Source organism: Canis lupus, chromosome 27 (assembly GCF_048164855.1).
Source record: "Canis lupus baileyi chromosome 27, mCanLup2.hap1, whole genome shotgun sequence".
NCBI classification, from domain to species: domain Eukaryota; kingdom Metazoa; phylum Chordata; class Mammalia; order Carnivora; family Canidae; genus Canis; species Canis lupus.
The window spans coordinates 15,030,066-15,052,707 of record NC_132864.1 but is presented as its reverse complement, the minus strand read 5'-3'; the positions used below and the strand labels follow the sequence as shown (position 1 = coordinate 15,052,707).

Below are 22,642 nucleotides of genomic sequence, written 5' to 3'. Positions count from 1 at the left end.
TCCCCTTTACAAGCTCTCCATGGTTGAAATGCGTATATGATGGCAGGTGCTATAGCAGCCATCTTGTATCACAAGAGGAGAGGTTGGGAATAGAAGAAAAACAAGGTAGAAGGAGCCTGGGTACCTGATGATTATAGAGCTGCCATTTAGCCTAAGGCTGCCTATGTGCTTTTATATGAAAAAGACAGAAGTTTATTATTTCAGCAACTACTAGTTGATATCTCATTATTAAAGCAACTAAACTTGTATTAAAACTAATACAGAGCCTCTGTTCAGCGTGACAAGTTGTAAACTGAATGGAATGGGGAGGAAAAGACAGTAGGACTGTTGGGAGAGCTTTGTGTAGTGTTAGACTGCTTCAGATGGCACTGGAGGCATTAGAAGGGAGAAGGCAGCTACAGAAATTAAACGGTTGTCTCAGGACCATAAACCACCATGCAGAATAAGCAATGAGGAGTTATCTCAATGGTCAAGCAAGCGATTCTGTAAATTGGGATGAAGCTCTCTAAGCCTCAGCCTTCATATCTGTAAAGTGGGTTGATAATGCTTATGAACAGGGTAAAATCATGAAAGGTTGTGGGGATGGAAAGAGACAGAGTTCTTAACGTGCTGCCTGGCCCATAGGAACTATATAATATATGGTGGTGGTGATAGTTGTTGTTATTTCTTGCTATGACTGGCCTGGCTGATCTTCTAGCTCTCCTGCTACTGAAATGCCTTTCCTCCAGTTGCCCAACAGGAGGCTGAAATGGTGACAGCCTCTCCATTCCTCCTACATGGTAACTTAGCAAATGAAGCAGAGACCATCACAAGATCCTAGACTCCAAGCCTTTTATCATGACTGTATGTGACTTTTTAAGGTATCTTCCCTGAAGGGGTGGGGTGGTATTTTAAGTGCCAATGGGAGAGAACTTAATATTGGGAGAGGTTTTTTTTAAGTTTATTTATTTGAGAGAGTATGTGTATATATGTATGTGCATGTGTGTGTGTGTGTGTGTGTGTGAGAGAGAGAGAGAGACAGAGACAGAGACAGAGGCAGAGAGACAGAGCACAAGCAGCAGGGAGGGGTAGAGAGAGAAGCAGACTCCCCATGAGCAGGGAGCCCAATGCAGGCCTCGATCCCAAGCCCCTGGGATCATGACCTGAGCCAAAGGCAGATGCTTAACCAACTGAACCACCCAGGTGCCTGAGAACTTAATATCTGTTACCAAGAGGGCAGACATAGTACATGTATTATTGCTCTCAATTTTTCATTCCTTCCTCCTTTCTCTGTAGAAGGATATACATCACTGCCCCCACTGACTTGGCCATATGACATGCTTTGGCCAATAGGATTTGAGGGGAAGTAATGATCATCACATCTGAGAGAGTTTTAAGGGATGTTACTAAACTTTTCTCCTTTTTCTTGTACTTCCCTCCTGCCACAAGAATGCACATGAGAAGGCACTCAGAACAGAGCCCAGCAGAAGCATAGACATTAACGAGAGGAAGAAATGTGTGTGTGTTGCAAACCACTGAAATCTTAGGGCTATTTGTTATGCAGCAAAGCTGATTTACACGTTCTCCTCCAACTGCTGAGAAGGGTTGAGTGTTTAGAAGAAGACAGACTTTGGTTCAAATTCCAGCTCTGCCAATATCCAATGTTGGGTGTCATTGAGCGAATAAGTCACTTCACTTCTTGGGGCCCCATTTTCCCCATCCGTGATATGGAAATAATTAGTGTCATACTTCATAGGTTATGATGGGGATTTGGTGAGATAATGTACACAAAGGGCTTGGTGTTGAGAAAGGGCTCTGTTCAGAGAAGACAGGAGTCTGAGGCATGGTCTTTTGTCTTAGATGGAAAGACCAGTTTAGCTGACATTTCAGATCCCAGGCCTGACAGCCGCCTGATTCTGGGTCTCAGGGCGGGACTGTAACCTCTCTGAGTCAGACTCTGGCAAAGCCCCTCCAGGTAAACTGGTAAAAATGTATGTAAAACTTGGGTTGACAAGAACCTCACAACAGAGTCCAGGTTAAGCTACATCAGCTTCCTCCCTCCACACTCCTCTTCCCAGGCTCAGGGCCTCTAAAAGAAACCCTCCCCCCTCAAAACCCACAAGAACAGAAAACCCACAGCTGGTGGTGCTTTAGCTTGAACCCTGAAAACTCACAAAATGGCAAATTCATTTGTGCTGATCTTATCAATAGATGTCTTCCTGTGAGGCTGTTTGAAGAGAGAAATTGGTCCACTAGTCAAAATTTGCCTGCTCTTGGCTGGGCTGGATGATCTTGAAGTTTCAGGCAAGTTTTTATGGTATGGAAGCGGCCTATCTAAGAGGTCTGTGAAAAAAATAAATAAGAGGTCTGTGAACTCACAACATACTCGCGTGCACATATACACACGTATACACAACAACACTTGCACATGAGAACTTTCCTTGGCAGCCCCCAGATAACATGGTTCCCCCCCACACACCATGCCCAGAGCATAAAAAATAATTTAGAAAAATTACAAAATGTGATGTATACCATAGAATTTTGACTTAGCCAGTTCCCTGTTTAGGTGACCTCCGGGTTTTCTTTTTCTAAGTTGCTTGTTTTGTTTGCACTTACAAACAACACTGACACTAGGCAGTGAGTGGTAGTCATGACTTTAGACTCTACTTAGTTTGAGTTTCCCCTAAAGAGATTCAGAGACAAGATTCGACTGCAGAATATTTATTTGAGAGGTGATTCCAAGAAATACCAGGAAGGGAATAGGAAAGGAAGTTAATAAAAGGGTAATTTACCAAGCAAATTACTTCTGTAGGCAGCTGGGACCCATTCCTGCTGGGGAGCACCGAGAACCATAAAACATGCCTCAGAGTTATCCCAGAGGTGGGGAGAGGGGGCCTGGGGTATTTATCCTCCAGAACAAGAACTGTCAGGCATTGGTTAAGGGATACTCTCAGGTGACATAAACTCCCTGGCACTTCTCATTGCCCTTCACACTTGCTGAGCCAGCCCTGGTGGACAGAGCCAAATCCAAGGGCTGGCAGTTAGAAGGTCTGGGACTACAGGGAGCCAGGTGAGGTGACCAGGTTGCAAAATCTAAGGAGGTACTCACCGTTGGGGTTGTGCAAGCATGGGGTGGGAGGTTTGAAGCATCAGATGAGCATAGAAAGGTGATTGCTAGAAGGATGTCGGGGAGGTGCTGATAGTGTCTTGCTACAGGCTCTGCAGCCAAGCTTGCCTATGTTTGAATCCTAGCTCAGCCTCTCAAGGGCTACTTAATGCTCCTGTGACTCAGCTTCCACATCTTTAAACTGGAATAATTATAGTCCTTACTGCATAGACTGTTTGGGAGGGTTACACAGGATAATTCACATAAAACAGCACAGAGTTGGGCACAAAATAAGCCTCCCATAAGTGTGAGCTCTGATAACATTGCAATGAATATCGCAGCATGCATTTCCTGACATAGATTTTGAGAATCAAGGAAGCAAGATCACCTCATAGTTAAGAAAAGGACCTTTTGAGTCAAGCAAATGAGTGTTCAAGTCCCTGATCTACCATTTACTGTGTGACTTTAGGCAAGTCACTTAACCTCTCTGGGCCCCAGATCCCTGATGTTTAAAATCATTACTAAATAATAACACACTTTACCACAACCAAAAAAGTTTTCTAGTAAATAAAAAGATGCATGCAAGGTGTTTCTGTAAGCATTGTGCCCGACTTGAGTACAAGTGTGCAATAAGTCTCAGCTGTGACTCTTGCGTGTTCAATTTTTCATACAAGCAGGAAGTTGCTGCTGTGTTGGAGGAGCCAGGAAGATATAATTCACTCAGTAATATTTACTGCACACCTGCAAGTTGCAAGATGCTAAGATGGGAAGTGAGGGCTATTAGAAAGAAGTGTTAACACTCCATCCTGGCCCTTTTCCTGCACTGGAGTATTTTCATTCTTACTTTAATAAAATCACACATTACGCCCTTTGCTTTGTTCCTCCCTCAAGTGGGCAGGGTAAACTTTCCAGCAGCCTTGAAATCTTAACCAATTCAAAAGAGGGCAGAGAGAAAAGCGAGAAAAGCTTGGTCCCTGATGACCCTGGAGATCCCCCACGCAAAGCCCTGAGCTGCCCACCCATGAACCTGTTTTCATATGAAAGAAAAACAAAGTAATATGTGCTTGAGCTTCTATTTTATGCAGCCAAAATTAATCCTATGGTATACATCTGTCTTTGTCTTTTATTTTCTTATTTTTTATGCTCTGGGCATGGCATGGGGGGAGAACGATATTAACTGGAGGTTACCAGGGAAAGTTCTCAAGTCTTGCAAGGAAGAAACAGTTTCCAGGCTGGTTCCAGCAGAGTTTTGCTGCTCTGCCTGGCCTCTTATCTCTTACCAACGTCAGAGGCCTCAATCCTGGTTCTGCTATAACCTGGGTGCCTCCTGCTTTCTCTAAAGACATGCAGACATTCAGATTACGCCTGAGGCTGGAGAGGATGAAGAGGGGTTGGAGCTGCCCCCCACCAGCTCTGCCTTCTTCCCTTTCCTCTCTTTCCTGCCCTCACTGTGCACGGGTTCCATTCACAACACACCTGTCCATTTTCCTGCCAGGCCCATTAATTGAGCAGCTGAGCCTTTATATCCTGACTGATACATTTTTTTGGCAGGAGATACCAGAACTGCTGGACAATTTTCAGAAATAATTTTCTGGCTCAGCCATGGATAGCTGGGTTAAAAATTTGGAGAAAGGAGACCAACCACTATCTTCAACTGCCACTTATTGATCACCTACTCTGTTTCTCTACCTGCCCTCACTTCCCCCCCATCTTTTCACCCTTCTTGAAGGAAAACCACCCAGATTTTCTGCAGGACATTCCCCTCCCCCAAACCAATGGTTCACTTTTTCTCATGATGGAAATGCCACTTCCGGTGCCCAGGATGGTCATGTGACCCAGCCCTGGCCAGTCAGAGCCTCACATGCCCCTGGCCACGGTGATTGCCAACCTAGTTTGGACCACTGAAGAGTCAGACCAGCACTTCTTTTCTGTCTGTTAGCCAGGAGTTGGCTTCCTTCTCAGCTGGTCTTGGAGTTGTGAGAGGAGGAGCTACTAGCAGCCATCTTTCTACCCACAGGGCACCATCAGATGAGGAGAGTGGAGATAGCACAAAAGGAAGCTAAACCGAGTGGAGAGATGAGAGATAAAGAGGGAGGCTAGGCCTGTTAACATCATTTGAACTCCTGGATCAAACCGCACCATGTATAATTTTTAAAAAATTATACATGCAATCTTCATTCATATAAGCAATTAACTTCTTTGCTTAAGCCACTTGGACTTGAGTTTTCTGATTCTTGCAAACAAAATTCTCAATTTTCTATCTCCATTCCCTCATTACATCACCCTACAACATTCTATATAGTTTACTTACTTATCCTGTCTGTTGTCCCCAACCTCCCCCCAAGTGCTGTGTAAGGGCAGTACTTTTTACTTTTTTGGAATGGAGGAGGGGGATTCTGTTTTGCTTACTGTCATAGTCCTAGAACACAAAATAGTGCTTGGCATGTAGCAGATGCTCAATAAATATTTTTTAATAGAAAAATGAAGAGTCCTGAATAGTCCTGGTAGGAGCTATCGAGATATAACCTTGTTTGGACCTTGTTCCCATTTTGCAGATAAGGAAAACTAAGGCTGAGAAGTTTAATATGTCCAGAGTGACTGGTTTAATTAATGAACAATCTAACATTTACACCAAATCTTTCTGGCTCAAAGTCCACCACTCTTACATTATATTGCAGTGAAGTTCCCTTTATTGTTCTGAAACAACACAGTCACTGTGACAACTACCATTTACTCAACGAACTCTTGTTGCTGCCAGGCAAACTCTCAGCCCTCTGTATGAATTGCTTTATTGAATCTAACTCTCTACTCCCCACCAAAGCAGATGCTACTATTATCTCAGATTTCACAGAAAGAAACCAAGGTTCATAAATGGGCTCAGTGCTTTTTTTTTTTTTTTAAAGATTTTATTTATTTATTTATTTGTTTATTTATTTATTTAGGAAGAAGAGATAGCCAGAGAAGGAGGCATGAGCAGGGAGGAGAGGGAGAAGCAGGCTCCCCACTGAGCAGGGAGCCAGATACAGGGCTCAATCCCAGGACCCTGGGACCATGACCTGAGCTGAAGGCAGACACCCAACCAACTGAGCCACCCAAGTGCCCTGGGATCAGTGCTTTTATAAGAGATCCCATAGAGCTCTGTCAAGCCTTCTGCTATGTGAGGATACAGCGAGGAAACAGCCATCTATGAACCAGGAAGCAGGCTCTCGCCAGACACCTTGCTCTTGGATTTCCCAGCCTCCAGATCTGTGAGAAATATATGTTGTCTATAAGTCACTCAATCTATGATATTTTTGTTATAGCCGCCCAAATGGACTAAGACATATGTATTACCTTGTCAGAATATTAAATCAAAGACAGAAATTTAAAAGTAAAAAAGAAAATAAAAGTACCAGGTATTCCAAAGGCCAGTGTTTTTCAAATTTCTTCACAATGTTTACCATATGCCCTCTATACTATTATGTATTGAACATATTTAATCAACTTGCAATTCTTGTATTTAAAAATCTATTTTTTAAAGATTTTATTTATTTGTTTGTTAATTTATTTATTTAGTGCAGAGAGAGGTAGAGACATAAGTAGAGGGAGAAGCATGTTCCCTGTGAGGAGCCTGATATGGAACTTGATCCCAGGACTCCAGGATCATGACCTGAGCCAAAGGCAGACATTCAACCACTGAGCCACCCAGGTGCCCCTAAAAATCTAATTTAAAAAGAAAATTTTGATAAATGGAAATCCAGTGTCACTTGCCATAAATAGGAGATACCTACATGTATATACTTTTAAGACAAAACAATTTCTTAAAATTCTAACTAGATATTTTCGCACCTAAAGACTGGAGCTGAGGTCTAATTTTTCTTTATTAGAAAGAGATTATCAGGGTTAGGGCACTGTTAAAGACTTAGCAACACCAAATGAGTCTTTCTCCTTAAGATTGTCCTTTCTAATTAAAATATTAAATTTTATCTTTTTTTTTAGATGTTATTTATTTATTCATGAGAGACACAGAGAGAGAGTCCAGACACAAGCAGAGGGAGAAACAGGCTCCATGCAGGGAGCCCAACCAGGGTCCCCAGGATCATGCCCTGGGCCGAAGTTGGCGCTAAACCACTGAGCCACCCGGGCTGCCTTAAAATATTAAACTTAAAAGTAACTCACTGCTGTAAACGAGGGTAATCAGTGTAGTATCAGTATCATGGGTCTGACACACGTTTTTGTAAATAAGGTTTTAATTAGCACATAGCCACACTCATGTTTACATATTGTCTGTGACTGTTTTGTTACAATGGCAGGGTTGAGTAGCTGCAACGGAGACTGACCCAGAAAGTCAAAAATGTTTGCTGTCTAGCCTGTTATAGAGAAAGTTTGCCGACCCCTACTCTAAATCAAGTCACATTCAAATTCTGTGGTGTGGATTTTTATCACCTTCTAAGAGAAGTATCTCCTTTTAACCAAAAGCCCATAGCAATCTTAAAATGAGAAATGCCAATGTCAAATGCCATCCAGTTTGTGTTGAAAGAGGCTCTTTAGATGCAAAATCCTTCTCAACTTTCTGAAGGCAAAACAGACCAGAAATGCCTCCGCCATCCAGAGTAAGGCGGTAAGAAGAGTGGTTAGAACCCCTTGTTTCCTGTGGGTTTGCTAGGCAGTAGAATTTTGTGTGATTTTGTTCTTCCCACTATTTTCCAAATACTTAACATGTTGTATTACTTTGCTTAGGCTGCCATAACAAAGTACCACAGACTGGGTGGCTTATACAACAGATGTTTGTTTCCTCACAGTTCTGAGGCCAAAAGATCAAGATTAAGATGTCATTGGAATTGGTTTCTTCTGATATTTCTCCTCTTGGCTTGTTGATGGCTGTCTTCTCCCTATGTCTTCTCCTAGCCTTCCCTCTGCACCCATCTGTGTCCACATCTCCTCTTCTTATTCAGACCCCAGTCATATTGGATTAGAGCTTGCCCTAATTACCTCATTTTTACCGTAAGCACCTCTTTAAAGACCTTCTTTCCAAATATAGCCACATTGAAGTACTTGGGGTTAGGACTTCAATATATGAAATTTAGGGTGACACAACTCAGCCCATAGTACATGTTTTATTTGCATTATTTTTAAATGGACAGTAAATCATTAAATATTTTTAAAAGGTACACTAACAAGTGTAGTGAACATTTTAACCTGAAATTTTTATCATGTACATAATGTAGGTCAAATACTTTAAAAACTCAAAATATAGACACCTACTCGCACCCAATCCCACTCCTCCCTGTTGACAGCTTCTTGATATCTTCCAGAAACTTTCTATAGCTAAACAAGGAGATACATATCTTCATAATTTTATTTTACAAACATAGGATTGTTTTATATACTGCTCTACAACTTGCCCTTTTACCCCAAACAATAGATAAATCATTGTATATTTTCAAAACAGGACATACACATCTTGCATCCTAAACTCCACCTCCACACTTACTTCAGGAAAACCCAAGTTGCCAAGGGGTTACTTGGAAGCAAATCCCAGACATAATGTCATTTCACCTATAAACATTTCAATAGCTATCACTAAAAGATCAGACTTTGATTTTATTTTTAACCATACCCACAAAACAAACAAAACCAGAGGAGGAATATGGGTGGTGGTTTGGGGGAAAGGGAATGATTATTCTTTTTTCTTTTTTAAAGATTTTATTTATGTATTTGAAAGAGAGAGTGACGGAGATTGAGAGAGATCAAGCGTGAGCAGGGGGAGGAGCAGAGGGAGAGGGTGAAGTATGATGGTGGCTTTTATCTATAAAAAGATAAAGACCATTGTGAGCCAGGAAAAGGAGTTGTTTCATGAGGGATTTTATCTATCATCTATCTATCTATCTATCTATCTATCTATCTATCTATCTATCATCTATCTATCATCTATCTATTTATTGCTGGTCAGCTAGAATGTCTGCCCCTTTATTCAAGATTCACCTGCTGCCTGAAGTCAGCGGCTTCGAGATTTTAAAAGAATGTAAGGGCTAATTTTTAATTTAAAAAGATTTTGTTTAATGTCTGCAAGAACTAAATTCCTGCTTAACTGATGGGGAAACTTTAGTGCTTAATGCACGTTACATAGGTGGGAGGATGTTTTAGGGCTTTCAGTAGAAAAAAATAATGTGCGTGGATGCCAGTTAAAATCCTCACTGTGTTCTGGCTGAGGCTGGAGGAATAAGTCCCAGCACAAGGGCCATTTAATGCTTCTAGAAGCAGAGCCACACCTTCCAGGAGCGACTTGGCTGTCTTGTCTAGGCTCTTCAACCTGAAGGTCCACACATACTTAGAACCCCTCATTTTGGTGAGCAGGGAACCTGATGCAGGACTTGATCCCAGGACGCAGGGATTATGACCTGAGCTGATGACAGATGCTTCACTGACTGAGCCACCCAGGTGCCCCAGGATGATAATTCTTTTAATTTTTAATTTTTATTTCTGTTACTGATATTGCAACACTGATTTGAGCCTTTGGAATATAAAATCAGTAAAGAGCCATTTGTTCCCTGCTTCCATTCCCACCATCAAAATAAGCAAGGTTTTACAAGCCCCAGATAATGCTCTGGGGCTGTCTCTTCCTTAACCTATAAAGCAGCGAGGCCAGAGAGAGAGTATCCCAGGCCCCCGGGACTGCTTTCTTATCCTGCTATGATGGACACCCCAGCAGAAGGCGGAGGCCTGTTTTGCTCCCAGGGGGTGCACCACAGATAGCCGCTGCTCCCCACTGTCCCCCACATGCTGTCCCGTAGGCCTCCACCAGACCTGTGTCAAAAAGTAAATAGCAACCTTACAATGCACACCGGCCAAGTGCTGTGTTAAGTGTTTACCTGGATCATTTTATCAACTTTTGCCTCCAACTATTATTATACCCCTTTCCCAACTATAATATTAATAGCTTCAATGCATTTGTTTATTCACCACATTTTTATTGAGCACCTTGTATGTGCCAGGCAGTGGGTAAACAGCAGCGAACCAAGCCAACAAAAAACCTTGCCCACACAGCAAGAGAAAATGGGCAAAGACATAATACAATGGCAGACGGTGAAGAGTGACATGGAGGGAAAAAAATAGAGCAAGGTAAGGGGGGGGGAAACATGATGAAAGGGTTGGGGAAGGGAGCCTATTTTAGGCAGGGTGATCCAAGAAGTCCTCTCTGACAGCTGTGTAGAAGTTTGAATGGAACCAGGGAAGAATTCTCTGGAGGAAAAAGCATTCCTGTCTAAGGAATGGCTCTAGGATGGGAATATGTTTGAGATTTTAAGGCACAGCATGGAGGCCAGAGTGTCTGCCAGTGGCAGGGGAGAAGGTGGTGGGGACCTCGGCTGGAAATGTGACGCAGAGCCTGGCAGCGATGGTGTGCCCAAAGTGGGTCATATCAACTTCCAAGAGCTGGGTGACATTGCCGTGGTAGCTTGAAATTGACCTTGGTGAGAGGATGTACACCACACAGATTGGCCAACATTGTAAATCAGGGCTTTTTTTTTTCCTTTCTTTTTTTTCCCCATTGGAGAGTGGACTTATCAGCATACCACACTGTTTGTAAGTCACAGTCTGGAGTTTATTTTATTTTTTTTAAGATTTTATTTATTTATTTATTCATGAGAGATACAGAGAGAGAAAGAGAGGCAGAGACACAGGCAGAGGGAGAAGCAGGCTCCACGCAGGGAACCCAACATGGGACTCAATCCCCGGTCTCCAGGGTCATGCCTCGGACCGAAGGCAGCGCTAAACTGCTGAGCCACCCAGGCTGCACCCCCCCCCCTTTTTTAAACACAGTCTGGAGTTTAGCTTTTACTCTAAGTTTGAGTAGAATCCATTGGAGTCTTTGGAAGCAGAGAGGGCCATGATCATATTTCTGTTTTTCTTTTTTTTTTTAAGATTTCATTTATTTATTTGAGAGAGAGAGCATGAGCCAGAGCTAGAGGCGAGGGAGAAGTAGACTCCCCACCAAGCAGAGAGCCTGATGCGGGGCTCGACCGAGCAGAAGGCAGGTGCTTAACTGTTTGAGCCACCCAGGGACCCCTGGGTATGTTTCTAAGACCTGGTTCCTATCTGCCAGGTGGAGAAGAGACAGCAGGAAGGCAAGAGTAGAAATAGTTAACTTTGGTCCTGCAGGCAAGAAATGATAGATGATAGTGGCTTGGACTTGAAGGGGCTGAATCTGAGATGTGTTTGCATTTGCTGATGGATAGGAAGTGTGAAGTGTGAGCAAAAGAGAGATGTTGATAATGAGGTTTATTGTGCCTCTTTGTGTGTTCTGGTTATCTATTACTGCATAACAAAACACCCTGAAACATAGTGCCTCAAAACAATCACAGTCATTTATTCAGCTTGCAAATCTGCAGTTTGGGCAGGGTTTGATGGGGACAGCTCATCTCTGCTCTACGTGGCATCAATGGGTAGGGTTGTGCTCAGGGGACTGCTTGGATGCTGGAATCATCTTAAAACTCTTCACTCCCATGTGTGATGGTTGGTGCTGGCTGTGGCCAGAACACCTACACGGCCTTCTGCATATGGCCTGGCTTCCTCACAACACAGTGGCAGTTTTCCCAGAGCAAAAGTCCCAAGAGACATTCTTTCCCCCAGCTTAACTGAGATATTATTGACATATAACATATGTAAATTTAAGGTGTAGAAGCAATGATTTGCTCCACATATATATTACAAGATGATTATCACAATTAGGTTAGTTACCACCTCCATCACATAATTATGTGTGTGTGTACTTGCATAGTGATAATATTTAAGACCTACTCTCTTAACAACTTTCAAAGATACAATGCTGCATCATTAACCATACACACCATGCTGTGCGTTTGATGCCTAGACCTGATTTATCATTAGAGCTGGGAGTTTCCCCCCACTTCCCTCAGCCCCAGTTCATCACCATTTCACTCCTTCTGAGTTTGGCATTTTTTGATTCAGCATACAAATGAGAACCTATAGTCTGTGTCTTTCTCTGTCAGACTTCTTTCAGGCCGGGAGAGAGTGGTGTGGCCTATGGTACCTTCTGAGACACAGCTGCAGAAGCCAAGCAGTGACTTCTGATGTAGGGGTGGCCCCACCCAGTCTCAAGGAGTAAGAACCTGGATTCCATCTCTTGGTAGGGGAGTGGTAAGGTTCTAGAAGAGCAAGTGGGACTGGAAATATTGTCATGGGCAATTTTGGAAAATATAGTCCATTATATTGTGTTTTAGGTACCATGTGAATGAAGCAGCCCATGATTTCATTCAGTCTTGCACTATTCTTACTTCACAGATGACACAACTGATAGAGATGTCACTTGTCTCAGGCCACCGAACTACTAAGGGAACAGACAGGGATTTGGGTCCAGGTCATAGGCAACCACCAACCAGGCTGGAAAATGGTAGAGAATGGCCTTTGGAGGGTGGCCAATATTGGGGAACTGGCTGCTCTGTACCCCCTCACAGCCCTTCTGAGCCTCCCCAGGGTTAGCTTTGTTTCCCAAATGGCTCTAAGGCCACAGTATTCCACTAACTACAGGACCATGAAGAGGAGATAAGCTTTGAATATTCATGGGCAGAAAAGACAATTTGCTCAGGGACAGGCCCTGAGAACCTGCTCTGGCTTGGCTCTGGAGGGCCCCGAAATCTGGACAGAGCTTCCTGGCCAGACTGGGTGGGGGCCAGTGTGTGGGCAGATGGAAAGGCTAGTGGAAAGTGCTTATTCCGGAAACCATCAATGTGTGGCTCAGTTTCTTGGCAAGGAAGTGGGAGGTCCAGGCATTCCAGGCCACACAAATTCAAGATCCACTGAAGGCTTTCTAAGTTAAGTCAGCAGTCCCTTTACTGCAGTGGATACCTCCTAGAAGAGGCCAGGTCAGTGCAGAAACTAACATGGCCCCTAGGGAGCGCTGGTTTTTCTGCCAAGTTGCCCCATCATCAACTTCCACAATGGGCAGCATTCAGTGGTTTTCCAGAATGCTGGCAAGGAAACATTGGGTTGCTGCTGGCAAAGACCCACTGGCTTGGGGTTTGACACCAAAAAAATTGCCAGAATAATGTGAGTAGAGTGGATATCACAGAGTTTACTATTTTTGTTCTTTGCATTTTCTTTTCCTTTTTATTTTTTTAAAGCTATCTCAAATTGTTTGTTCGTTTGCTTGTTTATGTATTTCTTAAGTAGACTCCACATGCAGCATGGAGCCCAAGACAAGGCTGGAACTCATGACTCTGAGATCAAGACATGAGCTGAGATCAAGAGTTGGATGCTTAACCAATTGAGCCACCCAAGCACATAAATATATATATATATATATTTGTTTTTTAAATAAACCATCTCAGGTATTTAAAAAATGATATTAAGTCCCCAAATTGGAAACAACCGAAGCGCCTTCCAAGAGGTGAATGGATAAACATCTTCTTATCTATCCATACTACGGATACTTCTCAGAAATAAAAAGATATGTTCTATTGACACACATAACATGTGGAAGCTTAAGACCATTATACTGAGTGAAGGAAACTAGTCACAAATAGAGCTCACTCTGTGTGATCCCATTTATCTGAAATGCTAGAAAAGATAAATCTAATCTGTAATGGTAGAAAGCAAATCAGCTGTTGCCAGGAACTGGGTGGAGGTAGACCGACGACAAAGGGCATGGAGAAAATTTTATGGGCAATGGAAATATTCCATATCTTACTGGGTGGTGGTTACATGAGTGTATTCACTGGTCAAAATTTATTGGACTGTAGACTTAAAATGGGTGCATTTTATCATACCTAAGCTGTACCTAAACAAAGTTGATTTTAAATGCAGTACTATAACAGACTCCCACATGACCAGCTTCCCATTTAGAAAATAAAACATTAGAAAGAAAAGTGCACGCATTCCCAATTCCTTCCTTTATCCTTTCCTCCTAAATATGATGTGTTTCATAAATGGATCTTTATATTTTTACCACACGGAAGCACTTTCCTGAATATGGTAAGTGTTTTTCTCATGTGTCTTTATGCCTTTATTGCATCATGTATATTCCTAAACCAGGGTTTTTCAAACCACAGGTTGCAAACTGTTCATAGATTGTAAAATCAATTTAGAGTGTCATACCAGTATTTTCTTTCTTTTCTTAGATTTATTTATTTGAGAGAGAGAATGGGGAGGGGACAAATGGAGAGGGAGAAAGAGAATCCCAAGCAGACTCCCTGCTGAGCATGAAGCCCTACTCCAGACTGGACTTGGGACTCAGTCTCACGATACTGAGATCATGATCTGAGATGAAATCAAGAGTCAGAAGCTCAACCAACTGAGCCACACAGGCACCCCACACGATCAGTATTTTACAAATTAGGATAGACTAGGGTAAGATAGAATTAAAAACTAATAATGAGAGTATATCACCTGTAGTAAGATAAGTACTGTCTTCTGAAACTTTAGCTCCAATTTTACATTCGTGTGTACATGTACTGGATTGGAACATAACACATCTTTCTTTATAGCACAATGTGGCCCCAGAACAGTTTGAAAAACACTGTCCTAAATACACAATACTGTATTATCATTTTAAACTTTTATGTAAATAGTATCCTACAGAACTAATCCTTCCCTGGGACGCCTGGGTGGCTCAGCAGTTGAGCCTCTGCCTTCAGCTTAAGGCGTGACCCTGGAGTCCCGGGATGGGGTCCCACAATGGGCTCCCTGCATGGAGCCTGCTTCTCCTTCTGCCTATGTCTCTGCCTCTGTGTGTGTGTGTCTCTCATGAATAAATAAAGGAAATCTAAAAAAAAGCAAAAAAAAAAAAACTAATCCTTCCCCAACTGGCTTTTGCTCACTCGACATTAGCTTCCAGATATATCCATATTAATCCACATAGCTTGCTTTCATTCATTTCCACTACAGCAAAAACATGCCCAAGTTACTTCTCCACCCTCCCATTGTTGGATTTTTTTTTTCTTTTGCCAAATGGGACATTCAAAAAATAGCTATCTGTCACTATCACCACCATTTCACACTGGGAAGGACATTTTACTATAAATAAAGCTGGAAAGCCCTACTCTCAGAATCAAAGGCAATCGTCTAAATTAAATAAATCTGGCTTTATAAAAATGTATTCTATTTGCCCCTGGGAGTTAAGATTGTTGATTTTGTACCTTGTTGACTGTTAGTTTGCATGTTGTTGTAAACTGGGAAAAACATAGTCCACCTACATATAACATAGTCTTGGGCTAGCTACTTCTGGGAAGGGGGAGAAGAATTGAGTAGAATGGAGTAAGGGTTCCAAAGGAGTCTAAACTATGTTTCACTACTTTTGTTATCTAAAAACAAGTCTAAGTCAAATATGACCAAATATTAACATTTGTTAATTCTAGAGCATGAACAGGGTCATCCAAGCTTTGCTCTAAGCATTAAATAGTTCCCCCCAAAATTTAAAATATAAAAAAATAAAAAAGAGAAAAAATAAATCACCAAATTGTACTTGCTCTAAGTTTTAAAGAGTTCATTAATTTTTAATGTTTCAGCATTGGGGGGTGGGGGCCTGAGTGGCTCAGCTGGTTTAGCATCCAGCTCTCGATTTCGGCTCAGGTCATGATCCCAGGGTCATGGGATTGATCCCATGGCAGATTCCATGGTGGGCATGGAGCCTGCTGCTTGGGATTCTCTCTCTCTCTCTCTCTCTCTCTCTCTCTCTCTCTCTCCCTTTCCCTCTGCCCCTTGCCCCTAACTTCCTGCTCATGCTCTCTCTCTTTCAAAAAAGAAAAGAAAAATTTCATCATCAATCAGAGTTAGGAAATGTCCATCATAGGTAAAACAGATAAAAGATAGTTTGTTCTTCATGGTTTAAAATCCAGCTTGTCTGTTTACTCTGTGATCCTGAGGAAGTCATTTAACTTTCCTGAGCCTCATGTCCCTCATCTGGAAAAAAAAAAAAAGAAAAGAAAGAAGAGAAGAGAAGAGGAGAGGAGAGGAGAGGAGAGGAGAGGAGAAGAGAAGAGAAGAGAAGAGAAGAGAAGAGAAGAGAAGAGAAGAGAAGAAGAGAAGAGAGAGGAGAGAGAAAAGAAAGAAAAGAAAAGAAAAGAAAAGAAAGAAAAAAAGAAAAGAAAAGAAATAAAAGGCTGCAATAACTCAAATGTCCATCCATGGATGAGTGAATAAACAAAAGGTGGCATATCCATACAATGGAATATTATTTGGTCATAAAAAGGTACTGACATAAAAAAAAAAAAGGGTACTGATACCTGCTAATGTCAATGAATCCCAAAATCATCACCCTCAGTGAAAGAAGCCAGACACAAAATGTCACATAGTATGGATTTTGTGACCACATAATCCACTTAGATGAAATGTCCATGATAGGCAAATATAGGGAGACAAGAAACAGACTGGTGGTGGCCAGGAGTTGGGAGGAAAGAGGAATAGGTAGTGACTGCTAATAGGTATGGGGTTTCTTTTTGGGGTGATGGAAATGTTTTGGAACTAGATAGAGGTGATATTTGTGCAACACAATGAATATACAAAAAGTCACTGAATTGTACACTTTTTAAAAAGATTTTATTTATTTTGAGAGAGGGCACACACACGAGACAGTGAGCACGGGGTCATGGGTGGTGGTGGACAGAGGCAGAGAGGGAGAGAGAGAGAGAATCTTAAGCAGACTCTGCACTGAGTGTGGAGCTCGATGCAGGGCTCGATCTCACGACCCTGAGATCATGACCTGAGCCAAAACCAAGAGTCGAACATTTAACCAACTGAGCCACCCAGACACCGCTGAATCGAACACTCTAAAATGGTTCATTTTGGGGCACCTGGGCGGCTCAGTGGTTGAGCATCTGCCTTTGGCTCAGGTCATGATCCCAAGGTCCTAGGACCGAGTCCCATATCAGGCTTCCCACAGGGAGCCTGCTTCTGCCTCTGCCTATGTCTCTGCCTCTCTGTTTCTCATGAATAAATAAATAAAATCTTTTTTAAAAAATTGTTCATTTTATGTGAATTTCATCTCAATTTCAAAAGGTAGGAGGGCTGTGACTCCTAGCATTACTGTGGATAAAAGTAAACATGAACACATATGCAAGGTCCTGGCACTGTCTGGCTGGGAGGCACCATCATTGCTCAAAGGGCCATCTCTCCCACATGGGGGAAGGCAGGGCTGGGCTTGTTTTTCACCTATGAGGTCAAGCTAGTGACTTGCCCAAAGCCACACAGTGAATCACTGGTGGACTTTGCATTAGAACTTACTTGGCTTTTCCAACCTGTGAATCCAGAACAAGTTCACTCCATTCTGCTTCTCCAGCTTGATACTAGAATGGCATTTTACGGTTTAAAAATATTTTTTCTCCTGATGATCTTCTAACACTTTGTAGAGGCTTAGCATGGCAGAATGGTTAGAGATGATGGCCCCTGCTGTCAGACAAATCTGGGTTCAAATCCAGGCTCTGTCACTTCTTAGCTGTGTGTTTTTTGGTGAGTCATCTAAGCTCTCTGACTCTTGATTTCTCCATGTTTAAAATGGAAATAGTTACTTATTCTATATATTGAGTGGGAATGAAACCAGAAGATATAATAAAGCAAGAGTTAGGTCAATGCCTAACATGTAGTACATTCTCAATAAATAATGGCTGTTAGTGGTCAAAGAAGCTACTTGGGCAAAGCACTTAACACATAGGGTTAAAAGTGACAGAAGAACAAAACTATTTCAAAGTCACTCTGTCACAGGCCCCAAATGCTTGAAAGCAGTGGTCCCCAAAGGGGGGGGATGGGAGAGGGAGTGGATTTCGGCTTTGCAAAGGATATATAGTGGTATCTGGAGACATTCATGAATGTCACTATTGGGGGGAGGGGGTGCTTCTGGCATCTAATAGGTAAAAGTCAAGGATGCTGCTAAACATCCTATGATACACAGAGCAGCCTCTGACAACAGAGAATGATCTGGCCCAAAATGTCAATAGTGCCCAGGGTTGTGAGACCCTGCTGTATAGTGAGCCTCTCATTGCCAGACTTACTTCCAAATGACAATGTGGTCCACCCTCCAGATAATGGGATAGCTTTCACAGTGAGTAATTTTGTGAAGGTAAGGAACTTTTAGCAAGGTGATAATCATCCTAATTTCTCTGTTGAGTAAGTCCAAATGGAAGTACATTTGAGGCCTTCTCAAAGAGAGACACACCTAACATCAACATAGACTCCATGAGGGCCAAGGATGGTTCAAGAGATTTTACTCTTTTAAAAGATTTTATTTATTTATTCATGAGAGATACAGAGAGAGACATAGGCAGAGGGAGAAGCAGGCTCCATGTGGGGAGCCTGATGCAGGACATGACCCCAGGACTCTGGGATCACAACCTGAGCCAAAGGCAGATGCTCAGCCACTAAGCCACTCAGGTGCCCCTCAAGAAATGTTAAAGACCCATGTAAATCCTCCCTGTCAGAGGCTTGTGGGAACATCCTAAAAAAATCTGCCCCCCCCCAGGGGTGCCTGAGTGGCTCAGTTGGCAAAGTGTCTGCTTTCAGCTCAAGTCATGATCCTGGGGTCCTGGGATTGAGCCCCACATCAGGCTCCCTGTTCAGTGGGGAATCTACTTCTCCCTCTCTGCCTCTCTGCCTCCTTGTGCTCTCTCAATCTCTGTCAAATAAATAAATAAAATCTTAAAAAAAAAAATCTGCTCTCCCTAATCATGCATGGAAGGCCATGAGCAGAGACTGGCACACAATAAGCCTTCAATAAATGCTAGCTATTCTTATCATCTTTATTGCCACCTTGTTAACTACTATCTCCCCAAGTACATTGAAAGGTACGTTCTCACAACACCCATCTGAGGTGTGTGATGTTGTCCCCATTCTGCAGATGAGAAAACAGAGGCTCAGAGCAGTGATGCGACATTTTTTCCATCAGCCTCCTCTCTGATCTCCAGCCTCCAAACTTACCCACCAGTCCATTATCCCCACAGACACCAAAGGGATCTTTTTCAGACTTATTTAGAGAGAGAGTGTGTGTGTGTTGGTGGTGAGGCGGTGCACAGGGAGAGGGAGAGAGAGAATCCCAAGGAGACTCCCCACTGAGCAAGGAGCCTGTTGTGGGGCTTCAATCTTACAACCCCAAGGCCATGAAATTCAAGAATCAGATGATTAACAAACTAAGTCACCCAGGTGCCCCCAAAGGGATCTTTTTCAAATGAAATCAGATCGTATTTAGGAGAAGATGCTCTCTGGGTAATAATGTACAGAATTTTTTTTCATTTTTATTTTTAACTAATCTCTATACCCAGTGTGGAGCTCAAACTTACAACCCCAAGATCAAGAGTTGTATGCTCTACCAACTAAGCCAGGCCAGGCACCCCTATTATGTAATATTTTCTGATCCAATGTTTCTTTATGATTCAAGTGTCTCAAAAAAAATTAAGAGCAATGCCATGGTTGGGTTAGATGTTAACATTAAAAGGAAACTGAGTGAAAGGTATATGGGAACTCTTTGTACTATCTTTATAACTCTCTGGAAATCCCCAATTATTAAAAAATAAACTTATTTTAAGAAATGGATCAGATCATGTCACTTCTCTAATAAAACTCTACAGTGATTTCCCACTAGTCTTAGAATAAAATCCAAATATCTTCCCATTGCTTCCTAGTCCCTGAGAAGTTTGGTCTTTGTCCGTTTTTTCAGCCTCCCCTCCCAACATTTGCCCCTCACACTATCCTCCAGACACCTTGGCCTTCTTTCAATCTACCAACACTGGAAGATTGTTCCTGCTTCAGGGCCTTTGCATCAACTGTTCCTTGTGTTACAACAGTTCTTGCCCTATGTAGTTCTTCCCCGTGACTCTTTCTTATCCTTCAGATCCTTTTTTTTTTTTTTTTTTAAGATTTTATTTATTCACGGGAGACACACAGAGAGAGGCAGAGACACAGGCAGAGAGAGAAAGAGGCTCCATGTAGGGAGCCCGATATGGGACCCGAATTGCCCTGGGCCAAAGGCAGGCACTCAACCACTGAGCCACCCAGGCATCCCATTTATCCTTCAGATCTTTTTTTTTTTTTTTTTTTTTTATCCTTCAGATCTTGATTCAAATGTCAAATCCCCTGAGTCTCTCTCCTATGTAGTCATGTGACTCCTTCTAATTCTTTCACAAAATTCACCACTCTCTGAAATTACCTTCTTTGACTGGTTTCTCTGTTCCTGTCTGTCTTCTCCAATAGACTGGGAATTCCATGAGGGCAGAGACTATGTTGGTTTGCTTACTGCTGTGTCCATAGCTTCTTAAACGGTGCCCAAAACAGAGTAAGGCTTCAAAGAACACTTGCTAAAAAGAGTACCAGTGTCTGTTGGTAATACCACAGGACATTGAAACAAAGCTGTGGACCCTGTCTAAAGCTTTCACCCATATTTTTTCCTATGGTTCTCTACTTTGTACGGAACCTCCAGAATACCCGGGAAGGTCTGGATTTGCTGGTAAACTTCATCAACATCATGTCTTTGTATCATTTAACGATGATCCTGATGCTCATTTAACTGGGATGAGAGACGGAAAAGAGTTCACCCCCAACTCTCTGGAAAGAGTTCCAAATTATTGGTTAAGGGCCAAATGTAGCCCAGATAGGTTTTGTCAGTCTCATATAGTGTTTTATTTTATTTTTTTTTCATATAGTGTTTTAGAATAATTTGAGTTCATGACCAGCCAGTTTAAAAATTAGAACGTTTCACATAAAAATTCGTATGTCCAAGTTCATCTGAAAATTCAGAGGATCTGGCCACACTGCACCTATTTTTCACATGGCCTCAATGAATTGGAACTGGAAGAAGCTGGCTCCTTAGGTGGATGGGGTGTGGGCTCTACAGATCACTACAGTCTCTACTTGGTGCCTGAGTCCTCCTCAAAGCTAAAGTATTCCAGGGATCCCTGGGTGGCTCAGCGGTTTAGCGCCTGCCTTTGGCCCAGGGTGTGATCCTGGAATCCCAGGATCAAGTCCCACATTGGGCTCCCTGCATGGAGCCTGCTTCTCTCTCTGCCTCTCTCTCTCTCTGTGTCTCTCATGAATAAATAAATAAAATATTTAAAAAAAGCTAAAGTATTCCTAGAAATACTGTTGAGCTTTCAAATATTTTGGCCATTGCCACTCTTACATGGAAACTCAATGTATAAAACATATCATAGTAGTAATAGTTAATATTAAGTGCTTACTGTGTACCACGGTGCTGCTCTGGTGGACACAAGGGAAGGAGGACCAGAACCCCACCAGTTCCCCATCATCTCCGGCAGCCCCTAAGAAAGCTCTGTGGATCCAAGGAAGAGCACTCAAAATCACATTTTAATACACTATCCACATTATCTAGATAGGCGGAATGAAGTATAGAGAAGGGAAGGGACATTCCACCTATTAGGCGGTAGCCTTCCAGGCAAATATTTGTCTACTAGTCCTTAGGGAGGCCATTAGTATTGATAATGGCAGAAAAAGGCCAACAGGGGATCAGTTCTTTCTTGTAAGAGCTGTTTGGGGTTTCTGGGAGCCATTCAGGGCTACTCTGTGAGTCTATGCCACTCTCAGGCTCTAAGCCAGCTAATAATGCATGTAGACATGTCAGCAAAACTGGACTCAAGGGGAGTTGTCCAACGAAGAATGGCATGTGGATAGGCACCCTCCCTATGCCCCAGTCCAGTCTGAAGTTCTCCTCCAGCCCTGATGATGTCAACAGATATTAACTTACCGCCATTTGTGTGGAAAATCGTGGCATTCTTGTGGTAGAGATGTGTTTAGATCATGCCATTTGGTTCCACATTTATGTGTCAGGGTTGTGCTAGGTGTAGGGGATTCACAAGGGCTTTGGTTTCTAGCTGTCCTAAGTACTAACCCTCACTCTGCAATTTACTAGCTGTGTGACCTTCAGAAGACAACCTAGCCTCTCTGTGTCTCACTTTCTTCATCTGTAAAATGGAGATGATAGAAATAGTACATAATTCCTAGGATTGTCTTAGGAATTTGACGGGATAATTCTTGGCACATACTAAGAAAATGAGTGTAGTGTTTGTTTTTTTTCTCCACTGCACTTATCAGAAGCTGATATTTTTATTTGCATCATTGTTTATTGTCTGTTGGCTTACTAGATGACTCTACATGAGAAGGGCCTTGTCTATCTTACTCAACCCTGCTTCCCAGCCTAGAACAATGCTTGGCACAGAGTAGGTGTTCCATAAATATTTGTCTGCTGAATGAATTGCTGTCTTCATATTCCTGCTCTAATTGCCATTGCGATGATGCACCCTGCCCTGGAGGAGCCCAAAGTCTCACTGAAACCAGCGAGAGCCACCCTGACCTCAACAGCCAGCTGTTCACAACAGTGCTGGGCATCGACTCTGAATGTCACCAACTGGGCCCTGTGCCCTAGGCTGACAAATGACACTTGTGTATCTTCTGGTAGACTGAGCTGCAGCACGGGAGAATGAGTTTAAAATGGGAAAGTGGAGTTAGCAGCTGAGCCAAGCAGAGGGAACCCTGAATCTCAACACTCCACCCCAAACCCTCCTGCCAGCAAGGGAAACACATGCAAGGAGCGGCCCCAGAGAGGACACTCTTACCGAGGATTGA

At 42.6% G+C, this 22,642-nt stretch overlaps 1 long non-coding RNA gene across 2 annotated transcripts in view; it reads right to left on the bottom strand.

Annotated features, from left to right (window-relative positions):
* The window catches only part of LOC140618942 (uncharacterized), a 51,914-nt gene that overhangs the window by 4,710 nt on the left and 24,562 nt on the right, over positions 1 to 22,642 (bottom strand). Inside the window, exons 1-2 of one of the 2 annotated variants that reach the window (XR_012018919.1) lie at positions 4,974 to 5,138; positions 2,154 to 2,322 (exon numbers count right to left, since the gene is read on the bottom strand). This is a non-coding gene — a long non-coding RNA (uncharacterized lncRNA). Of the gene's footprint in view, positions 1 to 2,153; positions 2,323 to 4,973; positions 5,139 to 22,642 lie in introns of those variants that run through there. The other variant, XR_012018918.1, reaches the window with a different exon arrangement.